This window comes from Sorex araneus, chromosome 1 (assembly GCF_027595985.1).
Source record: "Sorex araneus isolate mSorAra2 chromosome 1, mSorAra2.pri, whole genome shotgun sequence".
Classification (NCBI taxonomy): Eukaryota; Metazoa; Chordata; class Mammalia; order Eulipotyphla; family Soricidae; genus Sorex; species Sorex araneus.
The window spans coordinates 252,931,177-252,952,929 of NC_073302.1; positions in this window are offsets into that span (position 1 = coordinate 252,931,177).

The window sequence follows — 21,753 nt, forward strand, 5'->3', positions numbered from 1 at the left end:
ACACATGAGTCAGAGTAATAGACTGCTACATCATTGGCAATGAATCAAACTGTATTAATTGGCAAATATAATATGACAGCATTGGCTTCCATGAATATGAAATAGATGTTGAAAACATAAAGCATGCAAGTCAGAGGGAGTGAGCAGGGAATATGTGTGTTGAGCAAACACAGCTCTCTTGATGGGGATTATAAAGTTCAAAAATCCAAATCCATATATGCACCTTGAGCCATAAGATAGTGTGAATCTAAGCACTTTATTGCCTTTTGCAAATCATATAAATATATATATAATCATATAAATATATATATACAAATTTATATGATTTTCAAAAGGCAATAAAGTGCTTAGATTCACACTATTATATATACATATATATGTATATATATTGTATTGTGTATATATATACATATATGTATATATAAGAATACAAAAAGCAGAAACTCTCAGGCTAATTTGCCAACACGGTTTGGCGTGAGCCTCAGGCAATCACAAGCAAAAGTCTGAGCTTGTGAATGTGTGCAGAGAAGTGAAAAAGGAAGACCTTGACGAGAAGAGCAGCAGTGTTGGCTCATGCGGCAGAAGCCGGGAAAAGTATTTGTAATGCCCGCCAGCCTGTCCTTCCCCAACCATAAGACCAAGATGACTGCCCTCCGATGTCCTGATGGATCTATCACATCTTCCAAAAGGGCAATGGAAAAGGTTATCCACGACTTCTACTTGGATCTCTTTGATAGCCACGTCCTCCAGCCCACATACCAAATTTCACAGGATGGATATTCTGTGTCCCCAGTATTCCACCTTCTGAAATCCAACACACTATTTCATCAGTAAAGAAGTCTACAGCACCCGGTCCAGACATGGTCAGACCCGAAAAATATGATGCCAGTACTCATCAATACACTGGCTTAGCTCTTCACATGCTACCTATCTGAATGCAAGGTTCTGTCCCAATGGAAAACCAGCAGGACCATCCTGATTGTACAAGAAGGGAGACATTCACCACATTGGCAACTATTGCTCAATCTGCCTGTTGTCTGTCATCTACAAGTTATTCACTCCAGTAATCCTAGAAAGGATTGGCAGAACACTAGATGAAAAACAACCATGCGAGAAAGCTAGGTTCCGAAAAGGATTCAGCATGATTGACCATATCCACAGGGTCACCAAGCTCATTGGGACAGTTCAAGATGCCACTCTTCCATTGATTTAAAGAAGGCCTTTGATTCTGTGGAGAGTGAGCAGTCATCAAAGTCCTAGCCAAACAGGGCATTAAAACTCAGTATGTTAGGGTCCTCCTTGAGCTGTTATGGATTCACTACCAGGTTCTCACCTTCTACAAGGAAATGATCATCGACGTAGAGAGGGGTTCAGCAGTGTGTTACCATTTCACCGAAACTCTTCAGTGCCACTTTTGAGAACGTCATGTAACGACTGTAATGGGAAGGAATGGGAGTGAAGATAGACAGTCGGCAACTACACTAATTCCGCTTTGCTGATAACATCATTGTAATGACACCAAATATTAGCCATATGGCACGAATGTTGGCCAACTTCAACCATGAGTGTGGAAAGGTCGGACTGCAGCTGAATCTCATGAAGACAATGTTCATAAGAAACAGACTAGTTCCTGATGTTCCATTTGCTCTCAATGGAACAAACATCTCCGAATGCAGCAGTTATGTGTACCTAGGTCGAGAACTCAACACGATGAATGACCTGGCACCTGAGTTGTGCAGGAGGAAGAGTGGCGTGGAATGCCTTCAAAAGTGTTGAAAAAGCTGTTAAGAAGATGTACAAACTCCAGATCTGGGCACATCTTTTTGGGTTCACCATTCTTCCTGCACTAACATATGCCTAAGAGACCTGAGCCCTAAGAAAACAGGATAAGAATGCTCTTCGGGTCTCCCAAAGAGGAATCGAAAGATCTATGCTTGGAATATCACGTTTCACTCAAGTGAGAGAAGGAATCTGGAGTTCCGACCTCTGTCAAAGATCAAGAATCAGGGATGCTGTCTCGTTTGCCCAGGCATTGAAAATCAGATGGGCTGGAAACATAATGCTATTTGGAGATGACTGCTGGACTAGAACTTTTACCAACCAGTTTCCACAGGACATCAAAAGAATTCAAGGCCACCCACCTACAAGATGGTCAAACTTCTTCATCAAGACCCTGAATGAACGGTTTGGTGTTCTTCATGTTCCTGGAGCAAGCAGACACCATTAGGCTACACTAGCATGCAATAGGGACAAATGGAGACGTTACTGCTGTCCTCGCGAGCAAATCGATGAGCAACAGGATGACAAATGATACAAGTGATACAAGTGATTTATATATAAATGTACATATATATGAAAAGTTACACATATATTCACATATAAAAATTAATCTATCTATGTAGATCTATATATCTATATCACATATCACTCACCAAATGAAAAAAAAGGGACTCCCCCTAAATAAATGGCACACTACAAAGTGTACATTATCACTGTGTATCAAGAAAGGGAAAAGTCAAAACAGCAGTTAAATATCATTTAATGCCAGTAAGAATAATCTCTCTCCAAAAATCTGGAAACAGCCATATTTTGCAGCCAAGTGGATAAAAAGCACCCATTATTCACTGTTGATGTCAGTATAAACTGGTCCAGTATCTGAAGCAAATAGTTTGGAAACTTTTATTTTTTTTTATTTTTTATTTTTTTAAAGAAATATTTTATTGAACCACCGTGAAAACAAAAAAAATACAAAGCTTTCAGGTTTAAGTCACAGTCTAATACTGATTAAACCACCATCCCTTCACCAGTGCACCCGTTCCACCACCAAGAACCCCAATAAGTTTGGAAACTTTTAAAAAATTAAAAATAGATATGATGTAGCAATTTCATTCTCTGTATCTATCACAAGGCCCCAAAACAAAAAAAAATATCAAGACTTGGACACTTATCTTCAATGCAGCTAGAACTATCAGGAACAATGCAAATACCTAAGGACAGATAAGTGTATGAAGAAACTGTATCCTATACAGTCAGACTTATTCATTAAGACCCTATTCAAAAGTTATGAGGCCCTTTGTGTTCCTGGGAGTGAGCCATTGGGCTACACTGGCGTACAATAGGAATAAATGGTGAGGTTACTGGCACCTGCTCTAGCAAATTGATGATCAGTGGATGACAAGTGACAAAAAGGATATATATATATACATATATATACACATATACACACATACACACACATATAACATATATATAAAATTAGTGGCCACTTTATGCTCCTTTTTTCTGTTCTATATTTACATTCTAATTTATAATTTCTACATTGAAATTATAATATTTTACTTAATAAATAATGAGTATTCACTAAAGTTTCTATTTATATTTTATTAAATTTAAATTTCATATTTTCAAGGTAGCTTCTTTTCATAGATATTTCTAAAAACTGTTCAAAGCCAAGTCATGTGTATGTGTTGATTAACCACATTGGAGATCAGTATCTTTCCATTTTCTTTACATATTGTCCCTCCTCCACCCAGATCCCCCATTTTCCAGTAGCTAGGCAATCACATCCACAAACTGCCCCCAGAGCCATGTAATTCCATCAACAGTCAAGATCCAGAAACTATAAAACAAAGCTCCCAGAAGAAAGTGACACAGAGTCTCCTGCCCCTATGCCTGGATGTCTTCACCGGGCCCCTCGGGTGGGAGCAGGTTGAGTTTCCCTCTCTGCCCCAAGCAGAGCCCCGGCAGCCAAAGACCTCAGCCAGAGCCAAAGAACCCAGCCACAGCCATGCTCAAGGACAGTGTCCACATGCTTGGATGAGTCTCAACTATGAAGGAACTGGCAGAGGAACCCAGATTTGTGGGACCTGGAGCTGAGACCTCCAGGACTGCTTGGATCGGGTCTGGGCCTCCTCCACCCAGATCCTCATTTTTCCAGTAGCTTGGCAGTCACACTCACAAACTGCTCTCTGGGTATAATTCCATCAATGGTCAAGATCCAGAGACTATAAAGCAAAGCTCTCAAAAGTGCTCAGCCGAATTTGTAGCTGTATGACCTCTTTTCGTCCAGTTCTCCCTCTTGGAGAACACGGCAAATTATTGAGAGTATCCTGTCCGCACAGCAGTGCCTGGCAAGCTCTCCGTGGTGTATTCAATTTGCTAAAAACAGTAATAATGATGTGTCTCATTTCCCTGACCCTGAAAAAGCCTCCAATGTGGCACCATTGGGAAGGATGAGTAAAGAGAGCCTGCTAAAATCTAGGACGAATGGAAACATTACTGGCACCCACTCGAACAAATCGATGAACAACGGGATGACAGTGATACAGTGATACAGTGATTGTCTCTTATCAATTCTTGTTTTGCTTTTTACCTCTGTAGCTTTCGCCAAGAAGATAAATTAACTTTGATGTGTTGTCACCTAGGAGCAAACTAAACAAATGGTGTTTTGCAGTTTTTTAAACTACTTTCCATACTTGGTAACAACCTATGTCCCATCCTACATTTCATTAGACTTTTCTCATCAGAAAAAGACAAATTTCTTATTTTAAAAACAACTGAAATTAGTATGAATAAAAAGCTAATTAAATTTTCTCAAATGAAAACCCTGTTTTGCAAAATCATAAGGTGATACATCTTTACAGCTGAAATCATTAATTAGATTCATTGTCATAAAAGCTAATTTAAAATGTCATTATTTAGGGTTAGATATATCAAAAATCATAAAGGTATTTCCTCATATTAAAACACTGTAGCAAATTTGCTTTTTATCATCTAGAATTTCATTTCTACTATCATTGAGATTTAAAATTGTGATTTATTCAGTCAACTTTCTGTGCCCCTCTGCCCTCCTTAAACTTGCATAAGGGAACAATAGTATTCATTTGTTGAGCACCATTTTAAATGATACGTGTATTATTATACTAATGACTGCAAACCATATGGTGTAACCAATAGGGCTGTCTTTAAATACACTAATTAGATAAAATGCAAGCAATAAAACAGGTGCTAAAACAATGCTCTGGCATAGTTTTACATTTACAGCTACATAGAAAAACTTTACTACACAGAATGGGATTTCAATCTATTCCCATAGACTTCCATTTGACTTTAAAGATCCTTTTAACTACTCAATCAGCACCAATTTAAGCAATAATTATACTACTTGTTAGTAAACTTAGATTTTTAAAAACAGGTTTAAATAGATCAGAGAAAAATAACAAAGCTGATAATCCAATTTTTGTTAGGCATTATAAAGCCAATTTTATCTATTATAAATTGAACTATCATGCCTTTTGGAACATACAACTTCATATATATCAGGGTTATTTGTAACAAATTTAACAGGAAATATTAGTGGAGTAATAGTAAAATATAGAATAATGTAATGGTCTTGTTTCATCCATCAAACAAATGACTTTGGAAAAGCAAATGGACATGAATGTTCGGAATTTTCCTCTATAAAGAAGGTAGTTTAATTCAGATGATTTTTAGTGAAGTTACTACTGAAAATATTTATTATTCTTGTAAATCTACAAGATGTTCTTGTTTGTTTGTTTTTCTTTTGCACCACATACAGATGTGCTGAAGGATCAATCCTGGGAGATCTCAGGGAATTCTGTGCAGTGCTGGGGATGGAACCTAGGTCTACCATATGGAAGGCTAGTGGATTGCTATCTCTCTATGGCCCCAAGATACTCTTCTAGAATACACTTTAATTGAGTTCCTCTAAATTTTCTTCATTAGGCATGATCCTTGGTTTTTACCAGGTGTCTTTTGTTCATATTTATGGATTTATTTAGTTTCGGTCTTGGGGCTCACTTTCTGGTGCTCAAGGCTTCCTTATGGCTCAGCAATCAGGGATCATGCTGATAGTCTCTAGGACCTGAAGTTTGGGGAACATAGAGTCTGGGGATTTAAAACAGGATGAGTCTGCAAAGTGCCCTATGCACAGCACTATCTAACCGCAGCTTATCCCATTTTCAGCAGCAATCATGTTATATAGAGAGAACTCTAAACATTGTATATCTGATTCCCATCCCTCTGTGTATCACTCTATCACTGTCATCCCTTTGCTCATTGATTTGCTTGAGCAGGCACCAGGAATGTCTCCATTGTGAGACTTGTTGTTACTGTTTTTTACATTCCGAATGCACCACGGGTAGCTTGCCAGGCTCTGCCGTGCTGTGCCGGCAGGATACTCTTGGTAGTTTGCCAGTCTCATATTATGATATTTTATATTGTGTATATATTCAAATTTCTCATTCGACCATTATTATCTGATTACATTGGCTGGTTTGGCACAATTTTACCCCATTTTGTGTTTTCCTAGTACTTCTCCATGAAATTAACACAACAGCTTAACTACAAAGCTCTACCTTTTTCTGCATAGTCAGTGTTGAGTCTGATATTCTCTCTTATAAATCTTATCTTGATACTTCCCTCATGAGTCCCGAATAGTTTTTCTTATCATTTTAAGGAGTCGAAAAATTTGTATAGAGTTTGTAATTAGATTCTTTATTTTTTATTTTTTTTAATTTTATTTTATTGAATCACCATGTGGAAAATTACAATGCTTTCAGACTTAAGTCTTAGTCATACAATGCTAAAACAACCATCCCTTCACCAGTGCCCATATCCCACCACTGAAGACAAAAAAAAAAAAACACAGTACACGTCCCATCCCGCACCCCCCCCGCCTTGTAACTGATACATTTCACTTTACTTTCTATTTACATTGGTTACATTCAATATTTCAACACAAACCTCACCAATATTATTAGGAGCACCCCCTTAGAGTCAGACCTGTAGTGAAGAGAAATGAGGTCATGCGGCTACTGCGGCCACGCGGTTTTGTATTTCTGTACTTTAACAACTAAGTCCAGGAAGATTTCTTCCGGATCATTGCAAGCTTGTAAACCCCATCTGTGGTCGTCATAATATGGCGGTCCCCACGCTCTTCATCCCCGGGAAGGGACAGGAGAGAGAAATATCTTTCCCTCCTAGGCGTGCATGGGGTCGCGGCTTAGTTCTCTGTCTGGAGACAATCTGCAAGGAGCAGTCCATGTTGAAGTTGGTTCAGCTGGGTCTGGATTCACGCTCGTGCAGCTGTGGAGGAGCTGCTGTAATTAGATTCTTTAAACACAAAGGCCAAAACTTCCCAAAACAATGAATGAGTCTGGAGTCAAACTGCTTGATATCCAATTCTAGTCTTGATTTATCTTTACTATATTTTATTTAATATTTCTGTACTCCAGTTTCTACATTTGTTTTGAATGGCATATAATTAAATCCCACAGCTGTTTTGAGAATTATGTGAGAACTTCTAAACATGGATTAAACTATTGCTTAAAACTTTAAGTTATTCAATAAAATTTTAAAAAATAAAGTAAATTAGATATAGCAAGAAAAAACAATATAGTTTTTAACATATAAAAAAGTTATAGGCTGCCGAGATGTGACCCTGGGGGCCGCACGCGTGTGCGGCTCCTCCACAGCTGCACAAGTGTGAATCCAGACCCAGCTGAACCAACTTCAACATGGGCAGCTCCTTGCAGATTGTCTCCAGCCAGAGAACTAAGCCGTGACCCCATGCCCCCCCAGGAGGGGAAAGGTATTTCTCTCGCGCGCCTGTCCCTTCCCGGGGATGAAGGGCATGGGGATGCCATATTATGAGGACCACAGATGGGGTTTACAAGCTTGCAATGATCGAATATCCGGAAGAAATCTCCCTGGACTTAGTTGTTAAAGTACAGGAATACAAAATCGCGCGGCCACTACTGAGGCTGTGCAACCTCATTTCTCTTCACAACAGGTCTGACTCTAGTGGGGTGCTCCTAATAATAATGGTGAGGTTTGTGTTGAAATATTGAGTGCAACCAAAGTAAATGGAAAGTAAAGTGAAATTTATCAGTTACAAGGCGGGGGCAGCGGGGGGTGGGGGTGGGATGGGAGGTGTACTGTGGCTTTTTTTTTTTTGTCTTCGGTGGTGGGATATGGGCACTGGTGAAGGGATGGTTGTTTCAGCATTTTATGACTAAGACTTAAGCCTGAAAGCATTGTAATTTTCCACATGGTGATTCAATAAAATAAAATTTAAAAAAAGTTATAGTACAATGATAAAATAATTATGCGCTGATCACAAAGACACGTAAATATGTTGGCATATGTAAAAATTAGACAGAAAACATTCAGATAAAAATGTTAACTTGATTAAAAAGTTGTAGATGGCATGATATCTTTCAAAGAATAGTGAAAATTTACTCCAAAACTTCTCTAAATTATATTTGTATTATATATATACACAAATATGTCACTAGCAAAACATTTAAGATACCAACTAGATCACATGAAAAATAATATTTTGTAGAATAATTAGACAATTAATGTATTTGAAAATAAATGACTAATCTGTTAGTGGCCTAAAATTTAAAAAAAAACTGGTTCTCAGATCACTATTGTTTAAAGGAATAACAACTTTACTGAGATTTGTAAAATGAAGTGATTTTTTTTTGTTTTACTTAATAAAAAAAAAAACCCTTCATAAGATGACCTTGGTGTTTCTGTAAACACATGAACTGAGTCCTTTATAACCCTGTGATTTCTACCCCAACTGTTTTCTGCTATCTTGAGTACAAGTCCCTTAGAATATTTGCATTTTGCATTATTTTCTTTAGTACCCATGATTCTGCAGACATTCCTGAAGGTTTTGCTCCTGGACATGATGATGCTTCCTATCGGGTGTCCTCTTACAAGCAGAGCCTCAGCTACCCCCTGTTAGCTCAGTATGACTTTAACCTCCACCCAATGAGAGATGAGGAAGTAAGCACCATGTCAAAAGAATATTCTGGGAGAATTCATTTAGTGGAAGCACTGTTGCTAAATTGAAGCCCAGAATCATATGAAGATATTAGAAGTGACTTCAAGGTTTAGAAATTTCTAGTTGGTCTAATGTCAGTTAACATGAAGTAACAAGTTCAGTGAACTTACAGAATGCTGTGAAATCATTTTATGTGAGGCAGCGGCAGGTGCCCCTCCACTATATTTTAGCCATATTCTCTATCAGCGGGTAATATCAATACTGCCAAGTTTCTCCATTCTATTATTTTCTTTCTCCTTTTACTTTTTTTCTCCTTTTCCTCTCTCTCCTATACTTCCTTCCTATTTTCTTTCCTTCCTGCCCGTGCAACTTCTAATTTAGATATTTTTTGTAATCTCTATGCAAGTTTTCCTCTGCTTAGTTCCACAATATAATCTATAAATCATTCTTTACAACACTGTGATTTTTAGCCCTGCTGCTTTGTGGTATCTTGGGCATAAGTCCCTTAAAGATTTGCATTTTGCATTATTTTCTTTGAATATTCGTGCAACATAATTTTACTTTGGACTTAATGTAGAGTTTATTTTCTTACAGTATTCCTACTTCCCTACTTAATTAAAATATAATTAATATAAGGAACTTATTTAACCACTCTAAAGAGATACAAAATCTGAACATAAATTAGTTCAGGTAATTTTACTTATTCTTTACTATGTAACTAGCACTGTTACTACGAGTTCCATTAGATGGTTATCTTTTTCATATAACGTCATATACATTGTTCCTGACATATAAGAGTCAATGATTTTTTTTTTTTAAGGATAACATTTTTGTGCCACGTATAGGAGTCAATGATTTTTTTTTTTAAGGATAACATTTTTGTGCCAAGTCTTGTATTAATAGAGTAAGTATTGGGTAACCAAATTACAGGTAGATTTCATATTTTATAGGACATAAATCTATACTTTTATGATCACCCTCCATGTTGATATCTGCATATATGTATCTATCTAGATATAAGCAAATTACCTAGATTGTTTCCATATCTTGACTAATGTGACTAACTCTGAAGCAAACCTGGAAATATATCTGTGAGCTCTATATCCTTTTTAAATGTCATTTGTTTATTAATAATTTAGTAATAGTATTTAAATTGTTTACATACAAAATAGCTTAGGACTATACCTCAGTAAAGTTGAAACTAAACAACTATATTTGGTTTTTAAATTATCTAAATATAAATATCACGTGAAATAATGTAATCATAGCATAATGTTATATCTGAAGCTAGGACACAATTATGAATCTATAAGTTGTAACTTGTGTACTTATTAGGGCACTTTAGGGTACTTTATTTATTTAATTATGAGATATTTAGTAACACATGCATTATATTTTGTGACCATCAGTAAATACTCTGTCACAACTTGTTTCTGTTTTTTAAACAGGTAAAATATTTTCTGTAGCCCTTTTAGACACATTTCATTACAACAATGAGGTTACATACTATACATTAGCTTATTTGAAACTGCATACATTTTTCAGGTATAAATACATGTGAAGCCATTCAATAAAAAATTTGTTAATTGTGAAACATTGAGATGATATTGTAGAGTTTCAAAGAATGTTAGCAATTCAAAATTGGATTTGCTATTGAAAAATCGTAAAAGAATGCATGAATTAACGGGTAATGAGTTTATAATTATGTTTATGTTACTGTGCACTAATATGAGAAAGCAATTAATGAGCAACAATAACTGTGGTAAGTAGATCCTGTAAAGATATTAGAATGGTGATTTAATTGAATAAAAATAAAATGGATCTTTTTTTTTTTCCTGCAAAGAAAAACAGTGCCAAAGTGGACAAGCTTTTAATAGAATCTAGAATCATGGAGCTAGTGAGAAAAATTATTGCTATGTTTACTGTCATTGTATCTCAGAGTATACATTTTTATCTGTTTTTACATGGATATAGCAAGTGTCCATATACATAATAACATTTTTTCATATTACTAAAAAGTATATGCTTATTATCTAAAAAAATCATAACAGAGGCAGTTAGGTCTAGATATGTAGATCACAATAACATGAAAATTGTGTTTTTATCTAGACTGCTTACATTAGTTGTTTTCATATTTTGTGAATAACTTATGATAAGTTACTTTCAGATTACTTTATTTTGCATAAATAAGATGCATACATAATGGGAATGAATTAGCAGGATCCTTAAAAAAACAATATTAGTAAAAATGGGTATGTGTATGAATAACAAAATATATTTGCAAAGGCACAGATAATGGAAGATACATAAAAGAAAAAATAAATGATCCTCACCAATGTAATGTACAAAATTATATCTTAAATATATTTTTAATGTTTTAAATGTTATTAGAATAAATAAAGCAAATAAATGATCTTTATCAATATTCCAGATTCAAATTTTCTATACTTTATGTGACCGTTTACCACACTCACATCTTTCAAATTTTAACAATTAATGACATCATTAGACAAAAATATTAAAGGCATGCCCTCATGCCATTTCTGGAGAAAATAGAAGATAAGTAAATGTTTTCTATAACATTAATGACCAGTGTCCAGGAACTCTAAAGCAAGTTATACAGTTACACTAATGGCAACTGTAAACCCCCATTCAGCAGGGGTCATTTTCAGAGAATGGGACAAACACACGAAGAGACAGACACACAAGGACTGTGCAATCTTTAGAATTCCCTGGCCAGACCCAGCGAGTTCACAGGCTACCCCTTTACTCAGTACAATATTGCTCACCCCTCATATCCAGAATGTGAGTTATTATTCAAGTTGACTGACACATTTATAACAGTTATCACATCAAAATCAAGTAGGTATATTAAGAGAAGACACTGGATATCTTCACATTGCCAATCAGTAGGTATTCCAAATGTATATAGTCATGACAATTTTCTAGCCTATTTTTTCTTATGCTTCCCTCTGCATCTATAAGATTATATACTTTAATTATGTATTTTAATATCTAAACTGTTTGACTAAGGGTCTATCCCTAACTGGTGGATTTGTTATGACAATAGATTGCATAGATATCTAAGTGTTCCAGATTTCCTTCCCTCCACTTTTGTTGAGTAATTCACATTAATTCTCCCATTTTCTGTTTAAATATCTTTCTCAACACTTTTAAAGTACACATCCTCTTATCAAAAGACTTTAGACTAGTAAAGTCTAAAGACTTTTATCAAAAGACTTCCTCTTATCAAAAGACTTTAGACCAGTAAAGTTCTACCCTCTTGCTTAACATTTGTAATATTTATCCATTATAAAGCTATGCATGTTATTATTATAATGATTTTTTGTTTAGTTTTTTTTATGAGCCACATCTGGCAGTTCTCAAGGCTCTGAACTCGGGGATCTTTCCTGGCCATGCGCAGAGTACCGTGTAGGGTGCCTGGAAACATATCTGGGGTACATGCAAGGAAAGTACCCTGCCCGCTGTACTATGATTTTGACACCAAATTATCATTTAATATCCGTCCACTACTTCTAGTATTTTACTTAATATTTTTGTTTACTCAGTCATTCAATCAGTCAACAACAAAAAGATTTGTCAATATCTAACAATGACATTATTAAACAAAAATATTAATTGTATGCTCTCATGGAAAATAGCTTCTGGAGAAAATAGAAGTAAGTGAAAGTTTTTTTATAATATCAATGACCAGTGTCTAGGAACTCTAAAGCAAGTTATACAGAAGATTGTCCTATTTTAGAAACTGGGCAAGAAATTAGCATTAGTTTGGTGACACTAAAGGAAAACTCAGAATGAAGTGATGAAGTAAACAATCCAAAGATATGTCAGAACTTTCAGGGAAAAGGAACAGCATTAACAGGCCATAATGATCCTTATTAATTGTTTTTTGGAGAAAACAAACTTCTAATAATTGTACAACGTGTATCAGAAAAAGCAGAATGATTTGATAAGGGTTGTCTGAGATAAAAACAGAGGTTAGAATTTCGCTAGAGAGCTGTTTTTGACAAGCTAGTAAGATATTATTTTACAACAAAAAATTCCTGATTCTATAAAAATGTGTAGACAAAGTTGAGATTCAACTCTAATTATTTCACTTACCAAACAAATGCAAGAACAAATTAAATTAATGTATAAATAATATAAGTTGTTTTTTTCTCAATAATTTGCAAGAACTTCTCACACCAGCATTCGAATGATGGATTACATAGAATTTTGCCACAGTTGCCAGCTATTGATTATTTTTTATTCTCTGTGTCACCTAGTAGAGAAATCTATTAAGAATAGCATAAGCCCATTGACAGTTATTATTGATTTTTCATGCCCTGTGACTCAGTGTACAAGAATCATCAATAGGCTTAACTCCAAGAATCTAAGAACTTAATATAAATGTTGACAATCCTACAAAACTTCACCTAAAATCTTCCAGGATAGTCAGAATGAAAATGAAAAAACTCAAGATGAATAAAGTAATAGTTTCGCAAATATAAAACAGGGATTCCAACCCCATTCCTCCCAAAGCTTATAGTTTCCTTCTACCCACATTTCGCTTATTGTAAAGTCTTTTCTTTTACATATGTAATTTTGACAATCAGGGAATACATGGACATCAGGTTATTTGTTTTTAATATTTAATAGAAAAATAAGCACTGTGAAAAAATTTCTGCTCCATTACTTATATAGAATTATGTGCCAATTTAGAAGGACTGGACTATAAAGAGCAAATTTTGCTGGAAATCAATGTGGATAACTAGAAGCTTTCAAAAATCCATAGGAATGGTGTGATAAGAGATCTCAAGCATATACAAAATGAGTCCAGAACCATTATTTAGATTCTCACAGTAAATATTGTATAAAATAATCTTACACTTCTAATAGAGAGGAAAATTAACCAAATTGAAATTTACAATGGTAATGTCTTCTTTTTTAAAGAGAAACTACTTAACTAGAATCTAAACCTGTAAGATATTATCTGAATCTGAGAGCTCTGAATGGTAGGAAACACTCAATTACAAAACAGTGTAACCAATCAGCTTCACAAGGTATGGTTTGTAAAAAATTCATCCCAATTCTAGTCTAAATGTATAGGGTCATATAAAAGACCTGATCTAGAACAATAGATGCTAAACTTCTCTCCTCATTTTGACAGAATAGCATTAGGCCTAATTAAAGTAGTTCCCTTTATTAAGCATAACATGCCTGGCTATCAAGAAACAAATTGCAAGGTATATTGAAAGGCAACACCACAAATTGAAAGAGAGAAGCACTAGCAACATACATGACACACACCTTAGAATTCTTCGACAGAAATTTCAAATTATAGTTTGTATTTAAGGGCATTAGTGAATAAAATAGAAAACATGTAAAAACAGATGAACAATGTTAGGAATCACTGTATGCCTGTCATCCCATTGCTCATCGATTTGCTCGAGTGGGCATCAGGAAGGTCTCCATTATTCGTCCCTGTCGAGTTTAGGGTCAGGGGAATGAGGCACATTATTGTTACTGTTTTTGGCATATCAAATACGCCATGGGTAGCTTGCCAGGCTCTGCTGTGTGAGATTCTGCATTGCTCTCTTCCAGGAGCTTTGTTTTGGAGCTTTGTCTCTGGACCTTGACCATTGAAGAGATTACATTGTGGAGATAGAAGGAAATACTAAGAAAAAAATTAAGTAGCAATAAAAATATTGTACAAGTAATGATGAATGCCTGTGTTGGGATTGCTAGTATACTGGCAAGAAGAAAATCTCTGAATGAGATATCAATAAAAATTTTGGGAACTGAGTAGTAAACAAAACACAAATAACGTAGAAAACAAACCTAAAGACTGTCACTATAAAACATGTAATGTACATGGAATAGAAATAGCAAATGGAGAAAAGAGCAAAAAGCATTTGAAACATAATAGAAAGTTTTCAAAAATTGTATCTCATAAAAAGCTGTAGATCCTAATGCTGAGATAATATCCTTCAGCAAACATTCCCAAACTCTCAAACAATCACTGTCACTGTCACTGTCCTCCTGTTGCTCATCGATTTGTGATTTGTTCGAGTGGGCACCAGTAATGTCTCTCATTGTGAGACTTATTGTTACTATTTTTGGCATATGGAATACGCCACAGGTAGCTTGACAGGCTCTGTCCTGCGGGCGCAATACTCTCGGTAGCTTGCCAGGCTCTCCAAGAGGGGCAGAAGAATCGAACATGGATCGGCTGCGTGAAACGGAAGCACCCTATCGCTGTGCTATCTTTCCAGCCCTATTAAACAATAAAAAACAAATAATTGCACTGAACATATGTTCAAAACCAAAGAGGTCAAAGAAAAATAAAATTATGAATAAAACTAGTGATAAAAACAATTTTAAAAATAAGGAATAAAGATCTATTGCACTGTCTTCCTCAAAAATAATGCACACAGACAGCTAGCCACTCTGACATAGCCCTACCCAATTGCAGGACCTGAAAGCCAAAAACATAGGAAGCAAGCATTGGGGGTCACTTTTGAACAGGAAAATCATTTTCTTACACAGGTACTAATGAACCCGACCTATGAAGAGTCTCTTGCTGTGCTCCTCATCTGTGCATTTCTTCACCACTCCACAACTCACTGTAAACATACAAAGACATCCTACTATAGGCTTCTAACCACACAAAAACACTTAAGAAGCAACTCCAGGCTGCAAAGGTCATAGTGATAAAATAATGCAGAAACCCACGAGGCATAGTGAATGAAGAAGCCAGCCCAGTTGACCCAACAAGTAATAATGGGCTATATAATCTGATAAAAATTTAAAGTGTAACTATTCAGGATGCATAAGAACTCAAAGAAACAATAATGTATAGAGTGAAATATTTAACATGTGAAAGAAAATGAACGCGAATTCAGAATTCTGTACCCCATTACATCATCCTTCATAATGAAAAAGAATGAAGACTTTATCTGACAATGGATAAAATATTATTGGTGTACCTATTTATATTGTCACAAAGTAGCTAGCATACTCTCCAAAAGGTATATTAAGGTTGAGAAAACTAAGGAATATATAACTTTAGATTTATATCTCAGGAATTGTTTCAAGTATTTTGCTGATGTATGATTCATTTTTTTGCCTTTTGGATCATACTAGCAATGCACAGGGGTTACTCCTGGATCTGCACATAGGACTTACCCCTGGCAGTGCTCAGGGTACCATATGGAATGCTGGGAATCGAACTCGGGTCAGCCAGGTACAAGACAAATGCCCTATCCATTGTGTTATTGCTCCAGCCCCAGATATACGAATTTAAAGGGAGAAATGGACATAATTCTACTGATTTTTTAAAAATGTATTGCAAAAGAAGCCACAAAACTGTGCATTAAAAATCCTTCATAGTTATTTTGATCTATTTTTATTTTCTGTTCAAATGGAAATAGACTAGACCTCTAAGAGAGGGTATTTTGATTCCTAAGGATGATGGAGTGTGAAAAAGATTCTGGAAGCAGGACATATAAGGAGACTGAAAATCAGAGGAATGTAAAGAATGTATCAAACCTTACATAAATGATTCTACTAATGATTAGGCATTCCTTCATAGTACATCGTTTTTCCAGTATGGAAAAATATTTTCCATTCACCATGTTTTGATATGAGGTCATGTGACATTGATAGCACCCTCAATGATCAGGCCTTAGTCCTGGTTTTGTGCTCAGGAATCCTACTTGGCAAGGCTCAGAGGACCACCTATGTGCCGAGAAATTCATCCATTCTGCAGCATTCAAGACAACCCTACCCACTGTACTATTGCTCAAGCCCCATGTGACCATTTTTGTATCAGTGGAAAATGGATCACATTGATTTATTCTACTTCCTAGTCTAACCCAACTTCTTTGATAGTTACAATGGGAACTTTAATGCTCACAATTAAATATTTTATTTTATTTTATTTATTTTTTTTAAGTAAATGGATTTTATTTAGAGGTTTTTGAGGGAAGGGAGAAGGGATAAGCAGAAAAGGAAAATAGTAGGAGTAACGCGCTCAAGAGAGAACGCGGGCTTCTCCAAGGATGGAGAGAGTTCTACACACATCCTGGCACTAGACATGAAAGCATGAAAGTACATATCTCAAGAGGGGAGATGTGGGCGACACATGTGCTGGGGCACCGCATGTGCTTGGCCATGTGGGTGCAAGCAGCACATGGGCTGAGACAGCATATGCGCCTCACAATTAAATATTTTTTAACACATACTATCCCTGGAAAAAGTTTGCTCCTGATTATGAAATAAGTAGAAAATACTTGTGTTTAAGTGTTTTATTCTGAGAACATTGCTGTCTAGGAAAAACAGATATTACAGGGTAAAAATACACAAATTACCATGAAACTGTGAGGACTTCACATTTGTGGATAAAATTCTCCTAAGGTCAAGACTCAGTTTGATATCTGGTGACAAAGCTGATAAGAAGTAAACTTATCTTAATAAGAATATGCCTTTCATGTACTGGGAAGACTAATTATATAGTCTGAAAAAGCTGACTAGAGTTATTTTCCACATTTTCACCTAGTTCTCCATTCTTAGAAACCACTAAAGTCAAAGCCAATATATCAGAGGCTGTTTTAAAATGGTCCATTTCTTTTTCTTTTTCTTTCAGTCTGTTATTAATAGAGGACTCCTTAATAAACAGTTACAAACATTAGCAATAGACAACAAGTTCTATGGATTTTTTTCCATGGAGTGGTCAGAAATGAGGCTTTATTGACGATCCTAGAATATCTGAGCCTCTGGAATGATTAGGTTGTATTTAGGAATTGAGGCCTAACTTTTCACTTATGGATAACAACAATCTATGTACAACATGATAACTATATAAAAAAAACTATAGTACGTCTACATAATGGAATACTATGAAGCTGTTACGAAAAGTTAGGTCATAAAATTTGCCTGTAAAGGATGGACATTTAAGAGTATTATGCTGAGTGAAATGAGTCAGGAGAGTGACAAAATATAGAATGATTGCATTCATTTTTGGGATATAAAAATTTTAAAAATCACTGTATCACTGTCACTGTCATCCTATTGTTCATTGATTTGCTCAAACGGGCACCAGTAATGTCTCCATTCATCCTAGCCCTGAGATTTTAGCAGCCACTCTTTACTCATCCTTCCCAACAGTGCTGCATTGGAGGATCTTTCAGAGTCAGGAAATGTGACCCATAATTGTTACTGTTTTTGGCATATCGAATATGCCATTGGGAGCTTGCCAGTTTCTGCTGTGTGGGCAGGATACTCTTGGTAGCTTGCCAGGTTCTCCAAAAGAGAGAACTAGACTATAAAGAGGTCACACCTAATAAAGTAAAAAAAAACTTTAACTTTTTAAAGTTAAAAAAATTATTTTTGTTAATAAAAAACCTTATTATTTTCGCTAATTATAACAAATAATATTGTTATCATTTTGGTTTGGAGTCCATACCTGCTGGTGCTCAAGACCTTACTCCTGGCTTTGCACTCAGGAATCACTCCTGGCGGTGCTCGGGGAACCAGTGCGGTGCCAGGGAAGCAGCACATGTCAGCCACGTGCATGGCAAGTGCCCTAACCATTGTACATCTCTCTGGCCCCTGAAATCATTTTGTCAAAGCAATGACTGCATTTATAAACTGTACACACATATGTTACACTGGTCAGGGCAAGAACTTGAAATTACTTCGCTGGGTTGGCAAGGCACACAACCAAAAGGTCTTGACTGAATCAACTAAACTGGATCAGAATTTTAAAAACTTAAGCGTTGAGGGGAAACCAAGAAAGAAGAGTACAAAGGGGTGACTATCACAATTTGTCTCATGTGCCATCTTAGCCCTGCCCCAGAGACTCCCAATTGAATCCCAAAATGGATTAGTGCCAAAGAGACGTCTCTGGAACCCAATCATCTACAATCTAGAAATTTACATCTACAATCATGGCCGTGGAAGCTCTCGTGATATTCAAAATGAGCAATGGAAAAATAAATTATCTAGCGTCTACTCCTGGAAGGTATTTCTAGCAAAACATAATGCCCAAAGTTAGAGAGAGAGTATTGGGGAAATTGTCTGCTATAGAGGGAGGGTGAGGACTGGGATGTGGGTGGTGGAAAATGTGCACTGATGGAGGGATGGGTGTTCCATCATTGTATGGCTGAATCTCAAACATGAAAGCTAGGTGACTCTATCTCATGTGATCACTTGTATCACTTGTCATCTAGTTATTCATCGATATGCTCAGTGGGTACCAGTAACGTCTCCATTCATTCCTGTCATATGCAGTGTAGCCCAATGGTGTCTGCTCACTCCAGGAACATGAAGAGCCTTAAACTGTTTATTCAGGGTCTTGGTGAAGAAGTCTGTCCATCTGCATGGGCGGCCACACAATCTTTTGACGTCCTGTGGAATCCAGTCAGTAATAGCTCTAGTCTAGTGGTCGTCTCTGAATCGCATTAAGTGTCCGGCCCATATGATTATTGACACCTTGGCAAATGAGACAGTGTCCCTGATTCTTGACCATCAACGGAGGTCAACATTCTGGATTCCTTCTCTCACTTGGGAGGAATGTGATACTCCAAACATAGCTCTTTTGATTCCTCCTTGGGAGACCTGAATAGCGTTCTCATCCTGTTTTCATAAGGCCCAGTCTCTGAAGCATATGTTAGTGCAGGAAGAATGGTGGAATCAAAAAGATGTGCCTGAAGCCGGAGGTTCTTCATCTTCTTACCACTTCTTTGATGCTCTCTACTCTTCTCTCTTCCTCCTATGCAGTTCTGGCGCCAAGTCATTCCTCATGTTGAGTTCTCGACCCAGATACACATAGCTGCTGCATTCAGAGATGTTCTTTCCATTGAGAGCAATTGGAATATCAGGGACTAGTTCATTTTTCATAAACATTGTCTTGGTGAGATTTAGCTGCAGTCCGACCTTTCCACACTCACAGTCGAAGTCAGCCAGGATTTGTGCCACCAGGCTAATGTTTGGTGTTATTAGAATGATGTCATTAGTGAAGTGGAGGTGGTATAGTTGCTGTCTATCTTCACTCCCAGTCCTTTCCCATTCCAGTTGTCACATGATGTTCTTGAGGGTGGCACTGAAGAGTTTTGGTGAAATGGTGTTGCCCTACCAAACCCCTCTCTTTACATCGATGATCACTTCTTTGTAGAATGGTGAGATCTTGGTGGTGAATCCACAATGCAGCTCATGGAGGATTTTTATATACTAACTTTGAACGCCCTATTTGGCCAAGGCTTCAATGACCTCCTCAGTCTCAACAGAATCGAAGGCCTTCTTTAAATCGATGAACATTAGACAGAGAGGCATCTTGAACTCTCGTGAGACCCCAATGAGCTTGGTCACCATGTTGATATGGGTCGATTATGCTGAATCCTTTTCGAAACCCGGCTTGCTCGCATGGTTGTCCTTCATCTAGTGTTCTGTCAATCCTGTTCAAGATGACTCGAGGGAATAACTTGCAGACGACGGACAACAGACAGATTGAGTGATAGATGCCAATATCATGGATGTCTCCCTTTTTGTACAACAGGATGGTCCTGCTGGTTTTCCATTGGAATGGAGCTGTATCTCACTGTGATACAATTAAATAAATACAAAAAAAAGTAATGTAAAGTTCTTGCCCTATTCAGTCAGCTTAATCAACGGCTGAACAAATTGTAGTGCTCCTACATTATTTTAAAACAAAACAATGCGGTGACTATGTTAAAGGGTCCGAGAGTACATCCTTTTCATGTGGAAGCTCTGGGGTTTTCCTCCCACCACTCCTCCCCAGCCCTGCCTGGCATCCCTACCCAGCCAGAAGTAGCCCCCAAACACCTTGCCACCAAACCCCCCACTGAAATAAAAAATATTGGAGATCATGTTGGTAGGAGGGAGTGCCAGTTCAGCAGGTGGAGAGAATCCTGAGTGTGTGGCCGACCCTGGCATTAAGAGCCCGGGGAAGCCCCCAGCACCTCTGAGTGTGTGGACCCCAAAAATAAAAAGGATAAATATGTTGTCAGTAGAAGTTTGGGGGACTCCATGATTGTATGGGCTGTCACACACCAAATAGGTAAGCAAACTAGTGAGAAACTTGAGACACTGCAAACATGCAGTGCCTTGTTTTGGATTTCTCATTTCTTTTCTTTTTTTTTTGGGGGGGATGGCTGATCTTGGGTTCAGGGGTTACTCCTGGCTCTGCATGCAGAAATTATAAAAAATTTCAATCTATGAAACTAATATCCAAGGCCAGGGAAAACAGCCCAGGAGGATTGGTCAATGGTTGGAAATTACCACAAAGGATGTAGGGTGTGGAGGGTAGTTGAGATAGAGGAGATCCATTATGACAGCTTTAGTTGGAAGTTATCACTCTCAGCAAGAACTGAGTGTTGAATGTAGATAAAGAGATGTAGATGATAATCTTTCAGCATTTGTAATGCCTGAGAGAGAGAGAGGGGGGGGGGGGGGAGGTGACTGCCATAGAGGCAGGCAGGGATGGAGAAAAGTCAGAGGAAAATGGAGAACCATTGGTACAGAGAAATTGTACACCTATGGAGGAATGGATATTGAAACATTGTATGACTGATCAATTATGAACAGCATTGTAATGTCCTATCGCCTTATCACATGGTGATTCAATAAAATAAAACTTTTTTTTTAAAGAAAAAGCTAAAGCAAAGGTCGTTTAACATTCTCTTTCCCAGTCTCTTTAACGTATCCTGTGTGACAGACCTTTCTGATTCAAGTCTCTGTTGTAACATTACATTATCTGTCATAACTTATGTGGTGAGGAACCTCTATTCCTTTAAAATTTGCAGGAAGGCATGTGATGCCCTATGCCCTGGCAAGTAAACCCTAGAAGTTGCTGGAGGGCAAGGCACCCCATGCCCTGGAAAAAGTCCCTAAAATTTGCCAGAGGGTTCTTGTAT